The sequence below is a fragment of the Pseudopipra pipra genome, chromosome 7, assembly GCF_036250125.1.
Source record: "Pseudopipra pipra isolate bDixPip1 chromosome 7, bDixPip1.hap1, whole genome shotgun sequence".
Classification (NCBI taxonomy): domain Eukaryota; kingdom Metazoa; phylum Chordata; class Aves; order Passeriformes; family Pipridae; genus Pseudopipra; species Pseudopipra pipra.
In genome coordinates this window covers 4,391,152-4,417,659 of record NC_087555.1, presented here as the reverse complement: position 1 = coordinate 4,417,659, position 26,508 = coordinate 4,391,152, and the positions used below count along the sequence as shown (strand labels likewise).

General features: G+C 47.8%; 1 protein-coding gene across 1 annotated transcript in view; it reads right to left on the bottom strand.

Annotated features, from left to right (window-relative positions):
• Positions 1 to 26,508, bottom strand: part of ACKR3 (atypical chemokine receptor 3) — a 132,271-nt gene that overhangs the window by 52,460 nt on the left and 53,303 nt on the right. The window contains exons 10-12 of the mRNA XM_064660302.1: positions 3,735 to 3,857; positions 2,270 to 2,379; positions 1,283 to 1,423 (exon numbers count right to left, since the gene is read on the bottom strand). The gene's annotated coding sequence lies outside the window, so the exon portion shown is untranslated. The remainder of the gene's footprint in view (positions 1 to 1,282; positions 1,424 to 2,269; positions 2,380 to 3,734; positions 3,858 to 26,508) is intronic.

The window sequence follows — 26,508 nt, the reverse complement described above, 5'->3', positions numbered from 1 at the left end:
TTCCCAACCCAATCGATTCTATGATTCTATTCTATGATTCTAAACTTCTGTTTCTGCCTTCATTGAAACGGGTGAAAATCAGGAATGGAGCAAACAGAGCCAACCTGATGTTGTCCAAAATCACTTAAATTTGTCTGATGATGCTATTTGTTTGCTCCACCTGGAGCTGTCCCATCAGCTCCTTAACTAATTCTAAAACTTTCCTATTTTATCAAAACTCCTTATAAAGCATCTCCACACTGGACAGGGTTAATCCAGCCCTGGGTGCTGAGGCCCTGGCACAGCTTGCCCAGAGAAGCTGTGGCTGCCCCATCCCTGGAAGTGTTCAAGGCCAGGTTGGACGGGGCTCGGACACCCAGCCTGTGCCAGGGCCTCACCATCCTCACAGGGAAAGATTTCTTCCTAATGTCCTACCTAAACCTACCCTAAGGGTGGTGCCCAGAGAAGTTCCATTTCTCCTTTTGGAGAAGCCAGCTCCATCTTCCACACACACTTTTCCATTTACAGCCAAAAAGAGGGGAAAAAAAGCGCTCCATTTCCATTGTTCATTTGGCGCTTTGATTTCTCTCCATTTTCCTTGCCTTTGTCTGTGTGGGAATGTGCATTTGTGGGAACGACTGATATATTTTAATGTTTTCTGCTGTTGTTTAGTGAGCCCCCTTCTGAAGCCTTATGGACCACCACGGGTTGAGAAACTGGGAAGGAAGATCCGCAGAGACAGCCTCGTGCAAATCCAGCGTCATCCCTTTGAAGTCCTCGGGGCTTCTATGGCAGCCAGAAGTAATTAGGGAGAGAAAGGGATTGTGAGAGCCGTGCTGGCTCGGCAGCAGCGCTTCCCGCTGGCTTGGAATAAAGCGGAGCTGAGCCGATGCCGAGCACTGTTGGAATTACGACACCAAATGTCTAACCTATTAATGAAGCCCGCCCAGGGCTCACAGGCAGTGGCAGCTCCTCCACAGCAGCACTCACACTGTCAACCCCTCACTGCAGCAGTGCCAGAATTACACCCCATCCCACCGAGCCGGGTGCCTGCAGCCTCTGATTTCCTTGGAAGTGTCCAAGGTCAGGTTGGACGGGGCTTGGAGCAACCTGGGCTAGTGTAAGTGTCCCTGCCTATGGCAGGGGGGTGGAACAAGATGGTCTCTAAGGTCCCTTCCAACCCAACCCATTCTGGGATTCTCTGAAGACCAGCACAAGCAAGAATTACCCCGTGACTTTATGCAGCTCTGAGACTTGCAGAGAAAAAAAATCAGTACTGAATAATCAAAAGACTTCCTCTTACCTTACTAAACCTCTCGATCTGCCGAGAGCTCCCTCTGCCACGGGGTGCAGAGCCTCAGCGACCAGGACCGCTTCCCCCTCTGGATTCATGCAGTGGCTCCTCCATATGGTTTGGGAATTCTGCTTGCCTTTTTCTCCCTCTCTACAAAGCAAAGTGGATACAGTTAATGGCACTCCCTGTTGCTTAACTAGCCAGCTCTCCTGTGCCTTCCCAGTAATGGATGCACCCCCAGTCGGAGATGTCACCTTCCCAAAGATACCATGTGCCTGGGAAAATCCCTCCTCCACTGCTGAACTGTAGATCAGGTCTGTAGGGTGGCTGCAGGAGATTACTCTGGGGGTTGGACTAGATGACTTTTAAAGGTCCCTTCCAACCCAAACTATTCTGTAATTACTTTGGGGATATTTCAGAAGAAAAGAGGAAAGGAATTTTAAAATTCCACCCTGGAAAAGGTACTAGTCCTCTTCCTGCTTTTCCCCTTCTAGGCATGGTTTTGAGAAGCATGTTCCTCTACCTCTGTTTTTCTTCTGCTGTCTTGCTTTTTTTCTCCCCTCTTGCCTTCCCTTCTCTCCCATTATCTTCTAGCAAAGTTACTATTTTCCACAGCAAAGACTGTGGGCATCACCAAAGTCAGACGGCACCTTGGGTGGTTTTTAGTCCAACCTCATACTCAAAACAGGGCCAGATTCAGAGCTGGATCCCAAATTTTCCACGTGGTAATAAACTCTGTATTACAAAGATGAGCACAAATGTGAGACCAAGTTGTGTTTAGGACAAACCATGAAAATTCCCATAGAAATTTTTAACAGTAAATTCTCATTCAGCCCAATTCGCTGAACCCGTGGGAGAACTTTGATTTTGAAGGTGTTGGACAGGAAAACCTCAGAAAGTTTTATGTTCAAACCCAAAAGCTTCATTTCATCCTTTTCATATAGGTTATTCCACCCTTTCCTTCCATTCTGATGCCTATGATTTGTATGACTTTACCTGCCATTTAGAATAAATGGTCCACTTGGGTCAGGTCTCTCCCATGTTTCCGACTCAGCATTTCACGAGAACTTCCAGTCAGTGTAAAAACTTGGACTTTTCTCCCTGACCTGGAACAAAAGCAAATAGAAAACCATCAGGAAATTTCATTCCATGTGACAGAAATTTGACTTTCTGGACAGCTTTCATTGCTGTCAAGAAGGGTGGCTGGCTGAGACAGCTCCTCAAAGCTTTGGAAGTGTATCCAAAGGCTGGAAGCTGGCAGCATGTCCCTCAGTCCTTGCATCCACTGCCAATATTGTGAGGATGGGATTTTTCAGGGTCCCCTCAAAGAACTAAATATACAGTTCCCAAAATGCCTGAGGTCTCTAATTCTGGTAGACTCCCTTTTGAAGAGTCCCAGCCCTTTTTGTTGGTTGTTTTTCATTCTGCTTTAGATAACCAGAGTGGGCCTCTTGCTCATGGAAAGCATTGTTGTATGTGTCACCTCCCACCAAGAAAAGTGAAGAAGAGAGGGTAAAAAGCCACATGAAGATATTAAAACAGGGAACTGGAATGTCTACAAACTGCTGGGAGAGTTCATTCCTAATTCACATATCCCTATTTACTGTTGAAAACAGCTATTTAGCTATTTATGGCATTATAAGCAATCACTCTTGGTTTCTGCTCAGCCTCAGATGGATGGTTGGCCCATATATCTCATGCTGTACTTAAGTAGGATAGAAAAAAACAACCAAACAAACAAACCCAACAAAAATAAACAAAGAAACAAAAACTAAACAAAAAACCCCAAACAAACAAACAAAACCAACAAAAACACAAACAAAACAAAACAAAACAAAAAAAAAAAAAAAAAGAGAACAGACCTTTTGGGATGGGCACATCTGGTCCCCATGTGTAAGCCCAGCCTCAGGAAAAGGCTGCTGACAGAGAAAAGCTGCATGTTGTGGTTCTAGAGAAGCTTCTTTAGCGGTATGTTATAGATACAGAGGCACAACCATTATAGATACGTGTGTAAATATACACAGAGAGAGAGACTGGGCAAGAAAGAGCTTTCTATATTTTCTTTTCTGAAGCTCAAAGATCCCACCTGGCCAGCTGCAGATCCCTGGGCAGCACTGATTTACTGTGGAGCAGGGATGCTGTTTCCTGTGTGTTGCTGGATGGTGAGAGGCTGGGGAGCAGAGAGGGACTCGGAATACCCCTGAGTTTGGCAGGGAAGGGCCCAGGACAGAAAGCAGATCCTAGAATGGTTTGGGTTTGAAGGGACCTTAAAGTCCATCCAGTGCCACGCCCTGCCATGGGCAGGGACACCTTCCACTAGCCCAGGTTGCTCCAAGTCCCATCCAAGCTGGCCTTGGACACTTCCAGGGATGGGGCAGCCACAGCTCCTGTAGGCAGCCTGTGCCAGGGCCTCACACCCTCCCACGGAAGGATTTCTTCCCAATGTCCCATCTAAATCTACCCTTCTTCAGCTTGAAGTCATTCCCCCTTGTCCTGTCACTCCAGGGCCTTGTAAATAGTCTCTCTCCATCTTTCAGGTCCTGGAAGGCCACAATTAGGTCACCCTGAAGCCTTCTTTTTCAGGCTGGAAAAAATAACCAATGTGAAATGATGGATACATTTACGTGAACTTTTTTTCCTTATGTGAACTTTCTAACCTGCACACAGAGCTCAGGTCCTGGTGATGGGCAAGACACAAACACTTTGTGATCTAGCCTGTGCCCTGCTGCCCAAAAACCAGAGCTGGTGCTGCTCTCTGGCCAGCAAAGTCTGTCCTCCTGTGGGAAGGCGGTGCCTGGAGATGCCTCCCCTTAGTTTCAAACCCACCATCAGCCTTTGTGCACTTCCTTCTTTAACTCCAAACCTCTAACTCAATTCACTTATTTTGCAGTGACAGAACAAATAATGCTTTCAGGATGTTACAGCTAATCAGCAGGACATCTTTAACCTACTATTAATTTGGATGGCAAGCAATATGAGTAGGAACAAAACCAGCTTGTCTCCTTGCCCCAAACATTGGCCTCCCAAGGAACCAAGGCTCACTTTAGTATTAAGGAGGGAGCAAGCCATGAGCACAACCTGGTGCTTGGCTGAATTAGGGCCAACAGCCTCCTAAGAGTAAATCCTTGTCTGCTGGGACTGAAACACCCTTGGACAGGATACACTGGAACACAGAACAGCCACTTCAAGGAGTATTTTCCTTCAGTGAGATCGTACATCTGTTCATTGCAAGGCCAAAAGGCATCCATATATTTCTGTAAATTGGAATTTTTGTGGCAGTCTGGGGGATAAAGCACTTATTTTTCTTTTGGCTTTCATGTTGGAGGTGGGTGTCTAATGTCCCTGCGTCTTTCTGAACCCTGTTCCTTGGGAGACCTGTTGCCTGGCCCCATCCAGAGACCCCTGCAGCAGAGAAAATTAATCCTCCCTGCCATGCAAACACACACAGCAAATCCCAAAGGACCAGCCCTGAGGCAGTGATAAGGTCTAGAAGAGCACATCAAGCAGAGAGGCAAGTGATCTGAAGTGATGGAGCAGCCTCCAGCCCCCAGGGCAGCTGACTCAGGAGCCAGCTGCACTCACATTTTGAAAACATTTCACCTCATGCCCCAATTCTCCATGGACCCTGGCTTGGAGAAGGCTCTCAGCCCTCCCCATGGAGGGAGCAGCTTCTATGGATGTCTCGAATCCCGGGTGCTTGCTGTCCTGTGAGATACTTTTGGTGGGATGGGGATGCCACAGCCCAGCTGCTGCCCTTTGTGAGGGCAGAGATCTCAGCAATCTCCTGTTTTCCAATGCCAAAATGGGATGGATGGATGGAAGGAAGGATGTGCCAGTTCTTCGTGAAGGGACAAACTGGTGTATAGGGAGACTCATGTGGGAAAGAGGCTAGACAGGGAGTAGAGGAAAGATTGGATATTGAAAAATAGTGAAAAAAAAATAATAATGAAATTGGAATATATTACAGAGCACCACCCACTTCCTTCCACAGCCTGTGTCCAGTTCTGGGCCCTCACAACAAGAGAGATATTGAGGGGTTGGAGCACATCCAGGGAAGGGAACGGAGCTGGGAAGGGGCTGGAGCAGCAGGAGCAGCTCAGGGAGCTGGGGGGGGCTCAGCCTGGAGCAAAGGAGGCTCAGGGGGGACCTTCTGGCTCTGCAACCCCCTGACAGGAGGGGAGAGCCGGGGGGGGGTGTCGGGCTCTGCTCCCAGGGAACAAGGGACAGGAGGAGAGGGAACGGCCTCCAGCTGTGCCAGGGGAGGGTCAGGCAGGATATCGGGAAAAATTTCTCCATGGAAAGGGTGGTCAGGCCTTAGAAGGGCCTGCCCACGGAGGTGGTGGAGTCCCCATCCTTGGGGGTGTTTAAAAGCCATGGGGATGTGGCACTCGGGGACGTGGTTTAGTGGTGGCCTTGGCAGTGCTGGGGGAATGGTTAGACTCAATAGTCTTAGAGGGCTTTTCACACCTAAACAATTCTATTATTTAAATCAGAAACCTTTTTTCCCTGCTTTTTCAAAGGACCTGAAAATGATCCTTCAATAAGACCACGATAAATATCAAAGAGTCTCAAATATTTTCATTAGAAGCTGCCATTTGTTGTAGAAACAAGGGGAAAAAAATCCCAGGACATGCTCAAAGCCTATATTTCCCCCTAGCAAACCCCAGAACAGCTTAAATAATCCAACCCATACCCTTAAGTGAGCAACACAGAATCAGGGAATCAGTAAGAGTGGAAAAGACCTCCAAGATCATCGAGTCCACATGTTATTTTCTGCTGGCTTTTTCCAGGGACAGGAGCATGGTAATATAAGGGCATTAAAGCAAATATTTCTTGAGCATTTGCTCTTTTTTATATACTATAGAACACACAGTAAATGACCCAAAAAACCATGTTGTTAAGAAGTTCCATGAGTATTACACTTTCTTTTCTTTAGATCAGACCATAACTCTCGCAGCAGGGGGAAATTTCTGTGGCCAGAAAGGATAATGAAGACCAGGGTTTGACTAAAAGGTCCTCATGCCCTTGGGTGGATGCTGTGGATGCTGCTTGGGAGCGGAGGGCTTTTTACAGAATTCATGAGAAATGAGCTGTCACAGAATCCCAGAATTGTTTGGGTTGGAAGGGACCTTAAAGCTCATCTTGTTCCACCCCCTGCCATGGGCAGGGACACCTTCCACGATCCCATGTTTCTCCAAGGCCTGTCCAACCTGGCCTTGAACAGGGATAGGGCAGGAAGGCTTTGTTCATATGCAAGTTTCTTTGCATTTTCAAAGACAATATAATTTTTCCCACTTTTGTCTCGCAGTAAGTTCGACTTGGCCAAAGGCAGAAACAACTGGATTATGCAGAACGTGCATAGGAACTGAAAGGATGTCAGGTTTCCAAGCCCATGCTCTGTGCTATGCACAAATCTGGGAATCAGCAGTTTGCAAGATAGAGAAATTCCTGGGGATCATCCAAAAGAAAAAAGCCATTTTCCCATTATAAGTGGACTGAAACCAGAGCTGGAAATCCAACCCTCCTTAAAACCGTGCTGCGGTTTGGATGAGACGCCCTGAATCTGGATCAGCTGACTCCCATTTGATGCAGAACCCAAAGCAGATCCATTTCATAGCACTGCTTCAGATGTGGCTGAAAAACTCCTGCAAGTGACAGATTTCCCAATGTTTTCCTGCTTGCAAAATGGCTGCAGGTCCTTGTTTGAGCCAAGAAGCACGAGCACTGCCGGCGAAATCTGTCAGCTTCAAGTCTAGGACCATTTTGCAATGCAGTCATGAGCCTTTCTGAAACCCAATTCCCAACCAGACTACACCACGGCAGTTTTCCATAGCTTTTTGGGAGGCTAGTTCAAGCACACAGTTCTGCACCCTTTTGGAAGGCTGCTTTTAGAGGAGTTTCCTGCCTTCTCTTGGCTCCCCTTCCACTGACTGCTGTGACTGTTCCAGGTTGGTTTGCAAGCTGCAAAACATTCCCATTTGCAGACTGAGCAAGTTTTAATTACTCCCAGAATTTTGCCTGGAAGGGAAGAGCCAACCATGGAGGCAAACTGAAAGAGCGTCAGCTTAAATTAGATATGAGGGAAAAATTCTTCCCTGTGAGGGTGGGGAGGCCCTGGCACAGGTTGCCCAGAGAAGCTGTGGCTGCCCCATCCCTGGAAGTGTTGGGGCACTTCCCAGGCCATGTTGGACAGGGCTCGGAGCAACCTGGGCTAGTGGAAGGTGTCCCTGCCCATGGCAGGGGGTGGAACGAGATGAGCTTTAAGGTCCCTTCCAACTCAAACCATTCTGTGATTCATATTAATCAGATAATGAGGGTAATTGATCTCAGTTCTGTACTCCCAAATACACAAGCCAGAGCACAATGGCAAAAAATAAACCTAAAGCACTATTTGGATGAGAGGGATGTGCTGTAAAACCCAGGAAAATTCACTTGGGAGCTTTCTCTCCAATTTTGGGTCTTTTTTCATACCCTACCTGCACATAACCTCCCCTCCCCCTCCATGCCCAGCCCCTATCTCTGCAACAAGGACCTTTGCCAAGTAACACTTCTAGTCATATCTGGAGGATAAGGCATGCAAAGCTCTGGTGCTTTCAAATAAAGATTGGAAATCATTTCCTTACAGGAAGGAGCTATCCCAGTTTGTCTTCCCTTCCTTTTGATTATACAGCTCAGATTAGGGAGAGTCAGGAAATTACATCGTCTTATGAAAAATAATAATAATTTAAAAAAATAAAAAGGAAAGAGAAGAATATCAAGGAAAAGGAAATTTTTTCATTTCCTGCCAAAAACATTCCCACAACTTCTTTGAGGTTTCAAAGGCTTGGCTACATTTCTTTCTTTTTTTTTTGTTTTTTTTTTTTTTTTAAGTTTCACCCTAACAAGTACCACTTTGCATATGGTCCTTGTTTTTAAACAGAACATGGGCCACTATGAGAAGGAGCAATATTTTCATCCAATTTAATATTTTAATATTAAAGAGGGAAGGATACTGACAGAGAAACCAAAAGCCAACACTTGCCCGACAATAAATCCTGAGCACTGCTGAGAGGACTGGCTTGGGTCTGTGTATAGAACCATCAGAGAATGGTTTAGGTTGGAAAGGACCTTAAAGACCACCCAGTTCCAACCCCCTGCCATGGGCAGGGACACCTCCCCTGAGACCAGGTTGCTCCAAACCCATCCCTTGGTCTGAGCATCATCTGAGCAAAGACAAGCCTTTCTGGGTAATAAAGTAGGAAAAAAAGAAATCCTCCTCAAACACATTGTGCCTAAATGCAGAATTTATGATTCTATAACCAACTGTTGGTCAGTCAACATGGACAAACCTGTTGTTTTACCTGTGCTCCTGACAAAACTCGATGGGGAGGAGGGAGAGAGGCAAACTTTCAGATGGGTGGAGAGAAACCATGGCTGAATTATGTACTGCCAGTTTTAGATTAACCACTCCACGGGAATGATGGGACCAGGTGGGTGAAATACCTTCACCAAAATGATTTATGTCTGGCTTTTGTAAGAAGATACACTATGACAGGCTGTACCATGCTCAGTCTAACTCGACCTGGATGGTCTTAGCACTGTAGTTTACACATAAATATGATTTTTCTTTTGCTAAAGTCGGCTTCGTCCTGCACTCATTTGTATCTTAGCAAATGCACACAAACTTGACACAAACCACGACTCCCTCTGGGAGCAAGGTACCACCTCCCCTGCCAGCTGCAGGGGAGGGCAGTGATCTCAGCCAGCCCCCAGCTGAGCAGCAGAACAGGAGGGAGCAGCCCCCCAACTTTCTGATCAACTTTCCTGGCCTAAGCTTTCGCAGCTGTTCTACACTTGAAAAATGTTCGCCCAAACCCTTTGATGTTGCTGCTGCCTTTCCCTTTCTAAGGAGAGGAATGTGGCCTGAGCATCCCACCCTCACAGAAGAGGGATTCCCCACCTCACAGCTCATCTAAAACCCGTGGGCAATCCCACTGACCATGGGTTTGGGAAGGGTCCTTCAGTGTTTCCCTGCAAAAGAAACACTCTCAGCTGTGTGATTTACCATCCTGTTAAGGGCTGTGCTTTGCTGGGTGGCCTGGGGTGATGGGGCAAGACAGGGTAGGAGAGCTGGTGGTGTTGAGCCTGGAGAAGGGAAGGCTCCAGGGAGACCTTCCAGTGCCTAAAGGGGCTCCAAGAGAGCTGGAGAGGGACTTGGGACGAGGAATTTTTTATCATCAGTACTGATGCCACCACAGTGCTGTGACAGGCAGCGATGGCACAGTGGCTGCTCAGCACAGACCTGAGACAGCACAGCCCAGCAGCTGCTTTCCCCAAGCAGTTCCCAGCCTTCCTCCCGTGCTCCTCTCCCAGCCCTGCTGCTGCAACCCACTGCCCAAACGAGCTCCTGGTTACTCCTTTTAAATACCCCTCCCCTGGGAGTGCTCCTTAGACAGGAATCTTAGAGCAACACTCACCAAAACCTCTGTGGGCATTTGAGACAGGCTGGAGAAAATCTGTCTCATCCCCAGTCTAACAAGTATCTTCGGACGTGGGTGAGCACAAAGCATCAGTTTGTTTCCTTTTGTTATTACTGGAGATCAAAACAAAGCCAGGAGAACAGCAGAGGGTCCCCAGTGGCAGCAGGAGAACAGGAAGGGGTCAAAGCAGCATCATCAGCAGAGCAAGGTACCACACACCAGCTCCCACATCCAAAGCTGGGTGATCCATGCTGGGAAGCCCCTCTCCCTCCTTCCATTCCCTCCAAGAGGAACCCATGGGGGTCTCAGCTCCATCCCAGAGCTGCAGGATCGTGACCACAGTGGCAGCCCCTACGGCATCCAGCACAAGCCCATCACCACTCTGCTGCAACATCCCAGCAAAGCAAATCCCTTCCATCCAACATCCCAACACAGCAAATATTTTCAGCAGGGTAGATCAGTGTGACTTTTAAGTGTCAGTGGAACCACAGGGTTACTTCTGATCTAGTGACACAGCTTGTCCTAACCTCATTTGTCTCTTTGGAACACCAGCCTCACACAACAAACTATGCTACATACCCTACAGAGCAAACATGTCTCCATAATCTCAGCCAGTCCTTTTTCCAATGGGTTGTTCACCACATTCCAACACTACCAGATTGGCATGCAAAACATCTAAACCTTCTTTTAAAAGTTCAGCCTTAGGACAGGCTTAAATGCTAAAAACCTCATCAAGTAGTGGCAGAATTTCCATATCCATAAGGAATGTTTTCAGCTGCCTTGTGGGGCAGGCAGAAGATTATTCTGCAATCCCTCTTGGACCACAAAGTGCTCCTCTCAAGGCCTGGGCACCATCCATCCCAACATCATCACTCAAAAACAGCTGGAGCACTGACATAGGTTTGAAAACCCTCTTTTATTTCCTACTTTAAACATTTAATATTATATATTAATAGAAGCATTGTTTAATATTTCACCCCTCCTTCAAGTAGCATCACGTGTCCTGTAAAATATACGAGCTGGTAGACAGCAGTGGTTTCCTGACCTTCTCTGCATCACTCACTGTTTCAAAAACCCAACCTCACTGTGCTCTTCAGTAAATTAAACAACCCTAATCTGTTTAACCCCCTCCTCCCATGGAAGACTTTCCAAGCTCCTCATCCTTTCTGCCTCCCTTTGCTGTCTCTGCTCCACTCACATTTCCATCTGGTTTGGGCACAGGAATGCTCCCCAAGGTGACAGTGCTCCTGTCAATTGTAGGATGTCATTCAGGGTTGCTCTCCAATCCCTAACTTGTCAAACACCTCCTGGAGTGGGAGATGGAGCATCTGGGAATAACCACTACCAGGGCTGATGGTACAAACCATTTCAGGACAGCGTAAAGCTGGAAATTTCTGCCATGGGAAGAAGAGGTGACAGAGTCAAACCTGCCTCTGGAATGATCATTTTGTGGTTTAAAGGATGATAGGGAAATTACCACCACTACATCCTGTGCCATAGATAGCAAATATCCCAGTGTCCCCATTTTGGGTCTCTTTATTAATGGTCTACAACTGAAATTGAAAATGTTACCTCTGGAAGGTGAACAACACAGCACCAACGCATTTGGCAGCATCCATGAGGTCTGATAGCTCCTGGCACACAGGGACATTCGAGGACTTCAGTTTCAGGAAAAGGATGGGTTTGGCAACCCTTCAGTCCCCGGCAGCTGCTCCATCAAAAACATTTTGCCATGCAGCATCCCTATAGCTAGGGAGAATATTTCCCACTTCCACACTAATTTTACCTGGTTTGCCACCAAGAAAGCAAACCGGTTTTTTAAGGAATGAAATTAAATCAAAAGCAAAATCATTTTGCTTTTCTCACAAATCCTCTTTCCCCCTTTTTTGGTACAGAGATGGAAAATTATATGGGAAGTGGGAGGACAAAGGATTGTTTAGAATAATAATTTTTCTGCATGAAGAACTGGAAAACTCACCCCAGCTTAATCCAAAAGAGCTGAATTTCCATATCTCACCTCACCCCTCTAAGCCTCTCACCTGGCAGTGATCCGGATGTTTGCTCTTGCTGCAGCCTCTGGGCTTTCCTGCAGCACCACGGAAAAGGCAGAGGCTGTGGATGGGAGAACGGGAGGAAAGAGGGAATTGGATGCCTCCAAAGACAAACGCTGCCTTGTGGAAACTGGGATGGCTGCAAGCCTCTCGCAGCTCATTGCTCCACAGCAAGCAAGCTGGTGGTCTCCATCCAACCACGGGCAAACATCCAACTTGGAGACCCTCCATTCCAGACTGACAGCAGCTGCTGAATGTCCCAGCAGTGTCTGCTGCACAGGAGAACACGCGGAGATGGGAAATGCGCATGAGCCCTCGCCATCCCTGAGGAAGGGCAAGAGGAGCCCAGCGCTGTTTTGGCACTGCATGGTCGCCCACAGCATGAGCTGTTCCTGTGACAAACTGCTGATCTTCTCCAAGGGGTAACAGACCTTCCCATGAGAAGACCACACAAAAGAAACTAAGGACCGAGTCCAAGAACAGGCAGGATCTAACTAGTCCAACTTAAATTCTAATGTAACATCCAACTGGCCTTCATCCCAAGATGGGAAGTGAGACTCAGTCAAGTCAAACTCGAGCATGTCAGCAGGGTGGGCTGTCCCACCTCAGACAAGGCAACACCCCTAAGATGAAACCACCAGCAAATGGGCTTCTGCTGCCCATGGCTCTTGGGCCAAGCCACTGATAGCTGCTGCATCCATCCCTGAGACACCACTGAACGACCAGAGGGATTTTTCCAACCTGTTGCCACTGTCTCAGCGTACAGGGAATTCTGTAACTCCCCATGCACATGGAGATTTTATTTTTCCCTTCTTTTTCAATTACATGTTCCATTAACCGCCTGCACCTCCTGATTTGCTGAAGACTAGCTGAGGTTTCCAAACTGAAGAAGGAAATAAAGCAGTGATCTATTACCATTTACAGCTGCCATGGGATGATGCAAAACTTAATCAGTTGTTTGTGAAATGCTTTCACTAGCAGGGAAAAAAGGCTGGGGAAAGAGCAATCCCTTGCTGAAGATAATTTCCACCCCATCACCCTCTTGATTTTCTTTTAAATAAATGCCTGGGGAAGTGGAAGCCCTCAAAGTGTATCCAGGTGATGACAGCTCTAGGCTCTCTGCTACAGAAGGCTCCCAAACTTACTCCAGCAATGCCATTGCTGCTGGCCCTCCCCAGTGGTCACCAGACCACAGGGTCACTGTTCTGACCACACACAATGCTGCAGGCAAAGAGCCACCAGGAGGTCCCTTGGTGGGATCTCAGCAATTCCTGGTGTTATTTGAATCAGAGATCACACTCTGAATTCGACCCCCTCAGCCTTCCCTTGGTTGGCTTCAGGTCCAGAAGACCTCTTGGGTCAGCTCTGCCCTTGACAGGTGGGTTTAGTCAGCACTTCTCAGATGGTTTTAGAGGTCATACCATTCCTGACAAGACCATTCCAATGAGATCTGCTGACCTGGAGCAATCCTGATGGGAATGACAGCTCTGTGTAGCTATTCCTTGAAGAGATGGCCATGGGTAGATACAGAACTCTGAAGAAGACAGCCCCTTGCAGCTCACCTCTGCTGAACCCTGTGAGGAGTGGCTGCAGCTCCCCATCAGCACCATTCCAGCAGCACCGGAGGGACTCTGCCGGTCCCACACCCGCACGTTCCTCCCTGATTATCACAAAAACCTCTCTGCTCCCCAACTCAGCCCACGTGAACTGGGCTCAAAGACCACCCAGCTGGAGCTGCAGAGCATTCAGCGACGAATAAAAATAACAATCGCATTAAGTGAGGCTCCGCTCCTTGCCAGGAAGATTAGCAGTGGGAAAATTCCTCCTTCAGGGAGTTCTGCAGCCAAGGACCAGCCCTCAGGGTTCATGACCGACAGCACGCCCCACGCACACTTAACAGCTATAGAGGAAACGTGGGAAGAATGATGAGACTGGTGAGTTCCCCTAAATCTCACTATTGCCCTCATTCCTCAAAGGGAGAGCATGGTCAGGTCAGTGATCCCAGCGGAATGACAGGCAACCGGCACCCAGGCTCATTTATCAAAGCTGTTCCAGGGGAATTGGGGACAGGAAGGCTGCACCAACTGCAGCATCATCTTTCCCTCCAGCCCATTTGTTTTTAAGAACAAACCAACCTGAGGATATTAGAGAAAGGAGGAAGAATCACCTCATTCACTTGTCAAACAGATTTCCACCAAGCATCTCCAAGGACGGGTCCACATGTGCCAAGTGAAGAGTGTGTTGTATAATGAAGAGCCATGAAAAGGCAAGAGCAAAGTTATGGATCACAGAGAAAAATACTCCATGGAGGTGAAATGAATACACACACACACACACACACACTTCCTTCAAATATTTTTTACTTTGCAGAAATGCGATGGAAGGAAAAACAGGCTGGAGAATTTTGTCTCACCACAACCACCAAGTGCTAAAAATCCCTTCTAGGGCTTAAATGATATGTCCATGCTCCAAACCTTTCCAATACTTGCCCTCAAAATAATTCAGGAAAGCCTGTTACAGGGTCCCATACCTGTTCTTGCTGAAAAGAGCACTTCAACACCGGACTGCAGAGAACTTTGTGCTTTATGCACAGAATTGGATTTGTCTGGCTGCCTTTCACTCTCCAAGTCTAATCAGATGTTACCTGGCTCATTTTACAGCGCAGTGTGGGCACAACCTTTATGTTACATAAAAAAAAAAGACATGTCACACCAGAAACACAGCAAGGTCTTGCAGAAACATTGGCCTAAGATGCAAAAGCTGATCTATACATCAACTACTCACACTTTTTGTTTCTCTTCTCCTTTGCATAGACAAGACAGTTCTCTTTCCCCTCCTCCAGCCACTTTCTAATCACTGCCCTGCCCTGCCACCTGGTAAAAGAACAGTAAAACACTGGCACAGGAGAGCAGGCAACTGCAATATTTAACGACTAAAATAATTTTTCTGAACCTCAGACTATTTGGAACCTCCCAAAAATTCTTCCAAGTGAGTTAAGAATCGCATGGGATGACAACTGTGCATGACAAAAAGGCCTCAAAACACCTTCCAAATTAATTACTGAGTTCAACCACCACAAAGTCTTCTGCCCAGTTTTCCTGCTTTTGATTGATTTTACTTAATCACAGAGCTTGTTAGTCCCAAGCAAGCCCCCCATATTGCATTGTGCTTGACCTCCTTTGGATCCCACTCATGGGATTCGGGGATGGTGCCACCCAGCCAGATGTTTCCAGCACCTTTTGACAAGAAATACATATTTTTCTTTTATTGGACACCGTGGCAAGAGAACCCACATGGAATGTAAACTCTGTCTGCAGAGATATATATTTTCTCTTACTGTTTATAAACAGATAGAGCCCAACTCTTCCCCCGCCAGAGTTATATGAGCCCAGAATTTATCAACATTGAAGAACATACTCCTGATTTACACTGAAACAAACGGGCAAATTGTTTGCAGGAGAAAAAACTAGATGAGGCAGGCAACTCTCATTTGCATATAGACTTGAATACACACACAACAATATTTAGATTATTTGTAATCAACACACTTGCCTCAATACCCACTACAGCAAACTTGAGATCCAGAGGGAAAGTCAGGGAAAGATACCCTCATCTTCCCCAGTGGGAAGGGAGGCTGCTCACACCTGAAAAATTTCCTTGGCAGCATCTTCATTTGGCAGCTGCTTTGACACTCCTGAGCCAGCCCTCACATTTTCTCTGCTGAAGGGGCAGGGCTGGGGTGTCACAGATCGTACACCCACAGACCCACAGAGGGTTTCCTGGCTTCTCACCAGCTCACCAAGGCCAGCTTGGACGGGGCGTGGACCAACCTGGGCTAGTGGAAGGTGTCCCAGCCCATGGCAGAGCGTTGGAACAAGATGGGCTTAAACGTCCCTTCCAACTCAAAGTATTCTGTGGTCTGTAGTTCCAAGTTCCCTTTCCTTGCTGCTTCTCCTGCCTCACTGCTGGGTCTTGCTCTGCTCTGCCTCATGTTTGCTGCCCCACAGGACTGTGGCCTGGTCCTAAGAGTCACCAAAGCCAGGTTACTAAGCTGTTCTCTACCTTCTCCCACCCAGCTGCTGGCCCAGCCTTCAGGACCTGTAAAAATCACCTGGTGATTCTAATGGAATCAGGCCTGTAGCTTCTGTTCAAAGGCCTGAAAGGCACGAAATCAAAGTACATTAATTTGATAACTGGCCTGCGTACCCATGAGGCAATAAGGATGGTTTGCATCAAATGTCCTTACAAGACACAAGAGAAGCCAACAATGTTTTGACATCAAAAAATTATGATACTTGTAGTGCTGAGCTCTCATAATGATGCATTGTCTGGCCCCAGTTACTGTTGAAACAACACAAAAACACTGGTAACAATAATATATATGTATCTATACATTTATACATTTATAAATGTGCAAACACATAGGCAGGAGGAGATAAATATCTGCAGGTCACAAATGAGCAGCTTTAGGAAGCTGCAGGACACGAGGGAGGATTTTGTTTAGAGTACAGCTTCCCCCTTCCTCCCCCCAGGACGAGATCTCAAACATCTGTCCCCCATTGCCTTCCAGAGAAGCCAAAGGGGTCACTAGTGCAAAATCAACACTGTGCAGAGAGGTCACACTTTGGCAGGGCAGTCACTTGATTTTGGATGGATGAGGAGCACTGACTGTGCTCATCCCCTGCAGCTTCTGCCTGATGGGGCTGCAAAGCTCTAGCAGGGTGCTGCTCCTTTGCCACATTGATGTAAAGGGTTGGGGAGGATAAAACTGGCCAGGGGTAAGGTTAATCACTGACACTGCATCTCTCTCCCTCCATCCTCACCATCTCACAACCATATCTGAGTATGAGTGGAGATGCCTCACTCCTTTAATCTGTTTTTTTAATACTCTTATGGAGGGAATCTGGGATCATCAAACTTAATGCAGCTCAAAATGTTTAGAAAAGCAGAGGAGGGCAGAAAAAGGATAAATACGCACACAAATAAAATCCCAGAAGGGGGAGGAAGCAAAGCTGTATTACAGCAGAGGAGCCCTGTTAGCACAAGACACTGCTGAGAGCAGGGAAAGACTGAAACGTGCAGGTCCCAAATGATATTGCAGCCAAGTGCCAGGACAGCATCCCTCCAGGAGCAGGCAGGGGGAAACCAACTGTTTGAACAGCAGAACTCGGCTGAAACGCTTTCTGAAAGGGCCCCAGGAGGGAGAACATGGAGAGGGTCTCCATGGCCCAGGCTCAGCCTTTCCCCCTGCAAACAGTGCTGCCCCCACATCCCTCATGGACACGGCCATCCATATGGGAGATTCTCCCAGGGGCACCAGCAGTCTGCAACACCCCAACAGCTGGTGGCTTCTGGTGCTGCAGGACAGGACAAGTGGGTGGCCATCAGCCAGAGGGAGAGGGCTGCCACAAGAGGCAGAGATTAGCAAAAGGGGGTACGTGCTGCACCCTAAGAAGGGAAAGCTGTGACAGCCTGACTTCAAGCCTAACCCACAGCAGCACAAAAAGATTGATATCAGCCATCTTCCCTTGCTCTGGGATATTCCTTTGGGAAGGTGATGCCAAGCCACATGGAAGCACGCCCTTCCTTCACACCAAGCCACATGGGACAGCCTCCAGCATGGCTGCTCCAAAATCCCTCCAATCCCAAGCAGGAATCAAACATGCCTAGCAAATTCCTCTCATAAATCTCTGGCAGCCTAACTCATACAGGGCTTCTGCAGAATGACAAATGCCTGCCAGTTTCCTAGGAATAAAGGAAAAGAGGCCTCCTTTCTTCCATTAGCCCTTTGAGGGGAGTTTGGGTTTGTCTTGCTGTTCCAGGCTGGCTGGAGGCATATGATGGGACAAAGATGTAGTTTGGGGTTTTTTTTATCCTCACAACACTATATCTACTTATAATACTCCTTTTTTTCCAGCTTACTCCTGATCCCAGCCTCAGCCCATCTTGTTTTTAGCCCCAGAGATCCATCACAAGGAAGTCACATTGGGTTGCCCAGTAAAACAGCACAGAGCACACGATGAACTGGACAAACGTGGTCATTGCTGTCACAACCATTCTGTCTCCAAGGCTGGTTGTTGTCCAGCACCTTTGAATGGATCTTCATAAGAGCCCAGAAAGCCCAGATAAATAATCCCATGACACACTGGGATATGACATGAGTTCTTGGCATCAAATCTATGCACCAGGGGCAGGGTGGATTCTGCAGTCTGTTTGCTCTCATAAGTGAGCCAGACTAACACGAAGGACCAGGGTGTAGCTCCCTGCAGGGATCTGTGCTCAGGGACACTGCCAAGCAGCCCCAGAGAGGTGGGCACAGCAAACTGACTGTGAAACCCAGCTAGAAAGCCTCTGCAGGAAGAAGTTGCCCGACTTCAGAAGCATAAAATCAAAATCCTTCCCTGAACAATATCCCTTTTGTTTAAGGAGGAAAGTAGTCCTGAAAAAGCAAAGTTTTTCTCTTGGACAACTTGAATAGCCAAGCCCTGAGAGACTGCTGAACTCACTTTCCACAGCCATCAGGAGGAAGGTGAAGCTGAAATACTCCATCCAGGAAAGGCCCTCAGGAAAACAAACCCTGTTTGTTCCCTGCTGATTTTCCTGCTCTTTTTTTTTCCTTGGGAGGAGGAGAACCCTCCTGGCGCAGTCACCCACAGCTCTATTTATTGGCAAAAGAGCCCCCATCTGGTGCTCCCCACAGCTCTCAAAACCCCTGGTCCCAACACCTGGGGGCCCACTGCATGTGCTACTACCAAGCATCTCTTGGAGCAAATCCTCCTGAGCTAAATCATGGCCACTGCCAGCACCCAATCCCCAAAGACCTCTTTCCTCGGGGGTTTTAGGACAGTACAGGTTCTCCTTTCTAAAAGATCCCCAGTTCTCAGCACAGCAATATCCCTGGTCTCCACACCAGGGTCAGGCTCACCTTGCACCCACACACAGACCTTCCCAAGTGCAGGTGATCAGACACACCATGGGCTGGGCAAGAATGGGGTGACCCCCACTCTGTTGGGGTTCTTTGCCTGTCTCCTGAGCCGTGGAGGTTTGCTTTCCATTGCTACTTAGAATCCCAGAATGGTTTGGGTTAAAGTCCATCCAGTCCCACCCCCTGCCATGGGCAGGGACACCTTCCACTAGCCCAGGTTACTCCAAGCCCCGTCCAACCTGGCCTTGGACACTTCCAGGGATGGGGCAGCCACAGCTTCTCTGGGCAACCTGTGCCAGGGCCTCCCCCCCCCCAGCACAGGAATAGCCTTGCTAGCACTGTCCCAGTGTGTTCAGCTGGCCCCAGGACATATATTTGGAGGGTGAAACCCTCTCCTTAAATGCCCCCGACCCTTATTCCATCCACCTTTGTCTTAGAGAGGAGGATGCTGAGCTTTGCAAGCATGGGCTGTCACCTGGACCAGGTTTGTAGATGACACTGCAACGCAACAGCAGCAACCTCATTCTTCCTCTCCCTGGAAAAAATCTCTCTGCTGCATCCTTAGGGATCAAACACAGGCAATTCACATTTTATCCAGGAGAAAAGTGAAAAGCTGGATACGTCCTCCTTGGTAGAGAGATACACAGCCCTGGAGTTCCTGTTTATAAAACTGCAATCAGTGCAAGCACAAATTAGGTAGAATCAGTCAAGAGTAGGAAATTGCCATCAGAATTTCCCCCTTTTTTTTCTTAATTAAAAAAAAAAAAAAAAGGGCAATTTAAAACCACTCTGACTGCTGAGCTTTCACAAAAGCTTTCCAAGCCTTCATTTCAATGGTGTGTGTCACCACAGAAGACACACGAGATGCAGTGAATTCCCCCAAGTTAATTTGAATTATGCCACAAACCAGATGTGTTCTCTGGTGCACAGAGAACCTTTTTTTCTTCTATTTCCAAACGACTACTGCCACATCCCATTAGTTCTTTTATCCCACTGCATCATCTGACATGACAGAACGAGTCCTGACACCCTCATATATCATCAGGAAGCAACTCCATGCAAGATGGAAAGAGCAGCAGTTTGTTGTAGAAGCAGGTTTGATGGGAAGTTGGGGCTACTGTCTCGAAGGTATTTGGGAAAGGAGAAATTCCCCTTTCTGCACCAATTACTACCTCACAGCCAGGAGGTATGCTGGAATGAAGGTGGAATTAATCGGTAAATCATATGGAATTTCACCCTCTGGGCTCAGCTTCCAGCTTGTGGGAAAAGACAGAGATTTAAGCAGAAGCTTTGAAAGCAGGAAGAAATAATTAAAAACACAGAGCCTGGCCTCCTGTGTTAGAGCAGGCTGTGCTTTGCTCCCAGAAATTCCTCCACCAAGCCCAAAAACCCAGGGTGCTAAGGAGAAATCTGCCACTGTGTGACGGATATGAACTCGAGACAGAGCTGAGCAAAATGTGTAAGATCCTTTGGACACCTATTCCCATGGTTAAACCCTTCTTATCTTCAGAAAGTTTTAATCTAATGCCCATTTCCTGACTTCAGTTTACAGTCGCCTTCCTGGCTGGGTCTGCTCCTGCTCAGCTCACAGAACTCCAGAATGGTTTGGATGGGAAGGGACCTTAAAGCTCATCCTGTTCCAACCCCCTGCCATGGGCAGGGACACCTTCCACCAGACCAGGTTTCTCTAAGCCAAGTCCAACCCGGCCTTGGACACTTCCAGGGATGGGGATGTTTTGAGGACACCTCTACATCAAGTTTTTCCTTCCCACTCTTGCCATGCTGACCACAGATGTCCATGGGAAACACACCCCTTGGAACAACATCATGTTGATTTGCTCAGTTCTCCTCCACCAGAGCCTATGGATCCTCCACCTAGGCCTATATCTCTGCATTTCTGCTATAACCATGACTCAAACTAACCCCAAGTACCCAAACTGGCACACCCAGGGCAGCACGCACATGGGGTCACATTGGATTTCCCCTTTAGGTAAGTTGCTGTAAGAGCTCAGTGCAAGGTAAATTTTCCAGATGTGAGTCACTCTCTGCATCACATACAGGGGGAAAAAAATAACCCAATTTTACAGCCCTTCTGGTAAAGGAATGCAGAGAATGTGCCGTAAACACTCCCCCCACCAAATAGGTGGTAAATTGAGCCAGGAATGCTTGAAACGCTGTACTTGGGAGAACTGGTGGGAATGATCTGCGGGTTTGAGCCTCTTTCAGTCAAACTGTTTGTTCTTTCCATTCCTTGATTTCTTTTCAGTGCATTTGAGATGTTGAGAAAGATTTTTCTCTGCCTTACTCTCCTGGTGCAGAAGGGGTAAACAAGGAAAAACCTGTGAAGATATATATATATATATGTGTGTATATATATATATCTGTATAGTCACTGGCCCCAGGATGGCTCCACAAGGAAATCCCAGCTCAAACCATGCCCAAGGGCTCCACTGCAGAGCACCTTTCTGCCTGACCGATGGAAGGTGAGTGTTTTCCCACCTTCAGAAGGTCTTTATCCAGAAACAGACAAACGAAGCACCCAGCAACATTTCTTCCTCTCCTGAAAATATTTGAACAATCCCAGATAAAAGAGCCAAGCTTTACAGGGCATTACATGTGCTTTTGATGAATTCTGTTTCTGCACTGAGTGAAGGAATGCACTTAGCAGGCTGTTTTCCCCTATATAAAAACACTGAATTAGCATTTCTCCCTGTGATTCTCAGTGTAATATTGCTATGTCACAACAATACAGGATAAGCAAAAACTCATAAAAATGGTCTTATAAAATTGCACAATGCTTTGTTTTCATGCTTTAATCCCTTGACTTCATCAGTTGTTCCATCTGCTGAGAGCAACAAGCCTCTCCTCCACAGAGCTCTTACGGTTATCAAAAATCTCTGCTCTGCAAGATCCAAGAGGACTCAGTGGCCATCACCCAGCTGAAAACCATGATCCCAAAGAGTATCTGGAGATACTTCAAGGCCAGGTAGGACAGGGCTTGGAGCAGCCTAGTCTAGTGGAAGGTGTCCCTACCCATGGCAGGTGGTGGGATGAGATGAGTTTTAAGGTCCCTTCCAACCCAAACCACTCTGTGATTCTTTGACTACCTGGTGCCTAATTTTGGGGGCAATGTTTCTTTAAGACTGGCAGTTAAAGTGCAGCAGTAACAATCTAGGGTTAAACAAGGTTAGGCATTATGTCCAGATTAGCATTACCAGATGACCTGAAGCAAGGGTTATATTAAAAAATGCCTTAATTAAAAAATACAGGTCAGAACCAGTTTCAGCTCCAAACCTCCGGTTATATTCCCTAATTAGAAGGCTTGGACACATAGCTCAGAGTGATGGATGGGCCATGTCTGCCTCATGGCATCACATGAACAGATGGGACACGGCTCCCCGGGTGGGGCTCGGGTGAGATCACACCACTTTTCATTGCAAATCACTTTTCATTGCAAATCACCTCTTTTTTCCCCAGAAATTAATAGATTGCAGGCACTCAGGAACTAGAAATCAGCGGGGCACTGACTCCTGTTGGTTGCTTCACTCTGAACTTCAACTTTACGCCCTGAAGCCACACGAAGAAAAGCAGAGAGCGCCCACAGCTTAACATGTTATCGACCTACTGCCCAACCATTGCACCTGTGCAGGAGGCAGGAGATGCATCCTCCTCCTTTTGCCCAATCTGTACCCTGGAGGATGACCTCCACCTCTGTGGGGTGTCCTCAAGGTCTTCAGCCCTGCTCAGACAGAGGTCTGTGGGAAAGGTTAGCAGAACAGACCACGAGCAACCACATCTAAAATGTGAGAGCGACACAGTCCTGAGCAGGAGGGAGGGATTAGGTACTAATGAACACCTTCTACCTTTCACCACACGCTGTGCTGACCATCTCCACCCCTTTCACAGACATCCACACAGGTGCCCTGCCTGGTTCAAGCCCTTCACCAAAACTGCCAAGCACAGGCCTGCACCCTATAGAACCCTATATACCAGTTCCAGGATATTTCCCCAGGTGGTTTCAGATGAAACCAAACCTCTTGTCATCAACACCACTGCAATTTCTTGCTGGAGGAGAGTAAACCCTCCCCATGAACCTCATCAGAGTGGTCCTCCTTGAAACATCCACCTGACATTTGGGCAAAAGTGCTTTTCCACTCAAAAAAATAATCTCATCACTTGTACAAAAGAACTGGAAAAAAACATGAGGAAGTGTCAGGAAATAGGGTGAGGAGCTGAGCCTCCCACCCTGGATGATTAGAGACCTACAACACTGGAAAGGAGGGAAAGCAAACCTTTTACATTGCAGTTTAAATGCCAGAAAGCAGATTGCACCCTCAGTAAAAAGTTTCAAATACCCCCCCACCCTGCCCCCCAAAAAAACCCCAAAACAACAACAACAAAAATCAAACAAACCCCAACAAAATCAAATCAACAAGAAAAAACAAACCCAAAATCCTTCTTTTTTTTTTCTGCAGTATAGTATAACCCATTGCAAATTCAAATAACTTGCATATTTCATTTGTTTATCTGCTGCCCTAAGTAGAGATTTTGCTACACAGCTTGCAATTCCTTTGGGAAACCAAACTGGTAATCTGATGGAGAAAGCCATAAACGGGAGAAGGCCTTCCAAATTAGAGGAAAAAAAGCATTTCCTTGCAAAAGGAGGTTCATTCCTTGGCTATTTCAGCATGCAGGCAAATTTAGGGGGTGCCTGATAGGTATTTCAGATAAAATGGACTGGGAATTGTCCCAGGGACAGTCGATTTGTTTGGTATTAACTCTGCCCTGCTCTGTCAGTGTGTGTCTCCATTACAGGCCATTATTGCTGTTTTCCTGCTTCATTTACATAATTAAAATAGATGAGCTGTCAGGAGAGGCACCTTGTCCCCTTTCACGCTGTAGGAGGAGAGAGCGAGGTGTTCTCCATCCCTCCGCCTTGCCAATCCCCCTCAAGTGACAACAGCACACACCGGCCAGTCTGCCCTAAATTCCTCCTGCCCACCATTCCCACCATGGAACAACTCAGTAAACACCTCCTGCACTTGACAGCGGTGGTAGGAGCGACTTGGAGCCCTCAGGGTGAGATGAACAGCCGAGCACCAGGAGATCTGTGGGGCACAGAACATCTCCCTGAGCACCAGGAGATCTGCAGGGCACAGAACATCTCCCTGAGCATCACGAGATATCTCCATGAGCACCACGAGATATCTCCATGAGCACCACGAGATCTGTGGGGCACAGAACATCTCCGTGAGCACCAGGAGATCTGTGGGGCACAGACAATCTCCATCAGTGGCAGTTTGTACGGCCCCGAGCACAAATCACTGACTGGAGCACACGGCTCTGCTCTGACAGACACCACGTTTCCTTGTAATCCCTGTTCCTTTTGTAATCCCCTTGGGCTCCAGCCTGTGCCTGGGGAGCTCTACATGCAAGTGCTTATGCGTGAAGGAGGGAGGATGGTATTTGGGGAGAGCTGCTGACAGCTGAATGTGCTCAGAGATCCCGGAGTCAACGGTGTGTTCCAAGTCAATGTGGCCGTGAGGCTCCAACATCCAAAAAAAACATGGAGGAAAGCAACAAAGAGGCAACATCTGCTTTTGGAGAGCCTTGTCCAGGTGTTTGGTCCCTTCCCGGCACACACTGGGGCTCACACAGAGGATCAGAGGTGGTTTTCCCCCATCCCAGATTTATTACTGGAGAAGATGTCTCCGAGGAAGCTGGGGAGGTTCCTGGTTCTCATCTCCTCCTCCCTGCGGCTGCCGCATCGCCCAGCGCCACAAATCCCATAAATCAGCAGGAGCAGCTGGGAGATGAAAGTGTAAATAGGCCATCACGGGAATTACTGATGCTGACAGGCAAATCCTGCCCTGACAGGCCCCCTGCCACCTCCCCTTCCTTGGGATGGAGGGATGGAAGGGCTGGAGGTCAACGTCAGCCCTCAGGATGGGAGTTTCATAGATGGTCCAACTGCTGCAGGTGCCTGTGGGTCAGATGGGAAGATGCTCCAGCCCAGTCTGCTTTCCACTGGCTGATATTTGCTTTTAGCAGCTCCCACTGTTTAATCACCTCAAATCCCATTCCCATCTCACAGATCCCAGGGATCTAAAAGCCAGCAGAGCTCAAGCAGGATGATGATACTTGTGGTAAGGCTGGTGAGGATAAAGCATGGAGAGCTGAGAAATCCCAAATACAGCATCTGAGCATCCTAATGAGGAGGGGAGAGAGGGGGAGGAGAGTGAGAGCAAAGCTGAGAGCAAAATCCCTTAATTCAAAATTCTACTTTGATACCTGTGCCTTAAAACCTTCTGTTCCTGTGTTGTGGGTGAGAAGCCTGGTTTCCTCTGTTAAAGAAGGAGGGAATAAATCTTCTGAAACTGCCTCTTTAAAAGTTGTGAACTGAAAAGGAAGAACCTCCACACATTCATATTTAAAATTCTGGGATTTTAAACACTAGTCATGCCCTAGGGGTGGGGAGACCAGGGTAGTCCCCCAAGAGGAAGCTGTCTCCTGGGGCTTCATGGCTCAGCTTAGCCCACTGCAAATTAAATAAAATTAAATAAAATTGTTTGAAGTAACACTGAACCCCCAAAGGAATTTCCAAGGGCTTCTCTAGAGCATTTGCACTCAAAGTGCCACCCTAGGGAGCAGCAGGACTGACACCACCAGGTATTTGCCCCAGAACCATCATGCTCTTCCCCAAGCACAAGACCCTCCAGCCTTTCCCCTCTCTCCTGTCTTGCTTCTTTTCACGTCACACTTTGGCTTTCCTGGGACTTCTCCACCAGAACAGCAGACAGGAGGAATGTGGCACACCGTGTTTGTTTGGATAAAGCAAGAAGGGGGGATTACTATTGGCTTCCTAATGGAAAACTGGCACCACCGTTAGCTCTGCAGGGAAAAATTGGATGAATGAGGGGGAAGCCCCCAAATTCCCTAAAGAGAGTGAATTACTGATGTTCCAGGAGCAGTGATTAGGCAAGATGTCAAGGCATAGCTGACTTTTTCCAAAAATAACTGAGTCAAAAGTCCATAAACGTCAGGAACTTCACTGCAACCTGCATGTCCTTGAGGCCCAGCGAGGAGCCAGCGCAGCAGAGCCCGGGGAGAGGGTGGGACTCCTGACTTTGGTGGTCCTGAGAGCCAGCCCAGTTTCCATGGCCTGAGTCAGAGCTCAGACAATCCACCTTTTGCCCGATGCCCTCTTGCAAATGTTTTTCCTGCTGGTGAAAAGCATAACAAGGGAAGAAGGGCTGAAAGGTGCAAAAGGTTAAGCTCAGCTTGCTGCTGTAACCCCAACCCCATAAGCCAGACCTTTAGTCTGCCAACAGGGAAACCAAGCCGAGAGGGCTAAATCCTCCCACACGAAGCCCACCATGGAGGCTCCTCAGGCTGACACGTGCTGTTCCCCACTGGGACAGGAGTTTCAGGGCTGCTGAGGCAGCCCCTCTGCTACCTCACAAGGGGCAGCACTGACCTCTGCTCTCTGTGAGCAGTGACAGGACCCGAGGGAATGCCTGGAGCTGTGTCAGGGGGGTTAGGCTGGATATCAGGTTCTTCCCCCAGAGGGTGGTTGGCACTGACCAGGCTCCCCAGGGTTTGGTCACGGCCCCAAGGCTGCCAGAGCTCCAGGAGCGTTTGGACAACACCCTCAGGGACAGAGTGAGAGTGTTGGGGTGTCCTGGGCAGGGCCAGGAGTTGGACTTGATGGTCCCTGTGGGTTCCTTCTAGTTCAGGATATTCCATGATTCCAGGATATCTCTCTCTCTCCAGCAGCACTGTTTGCTCTGCATAGCAGGG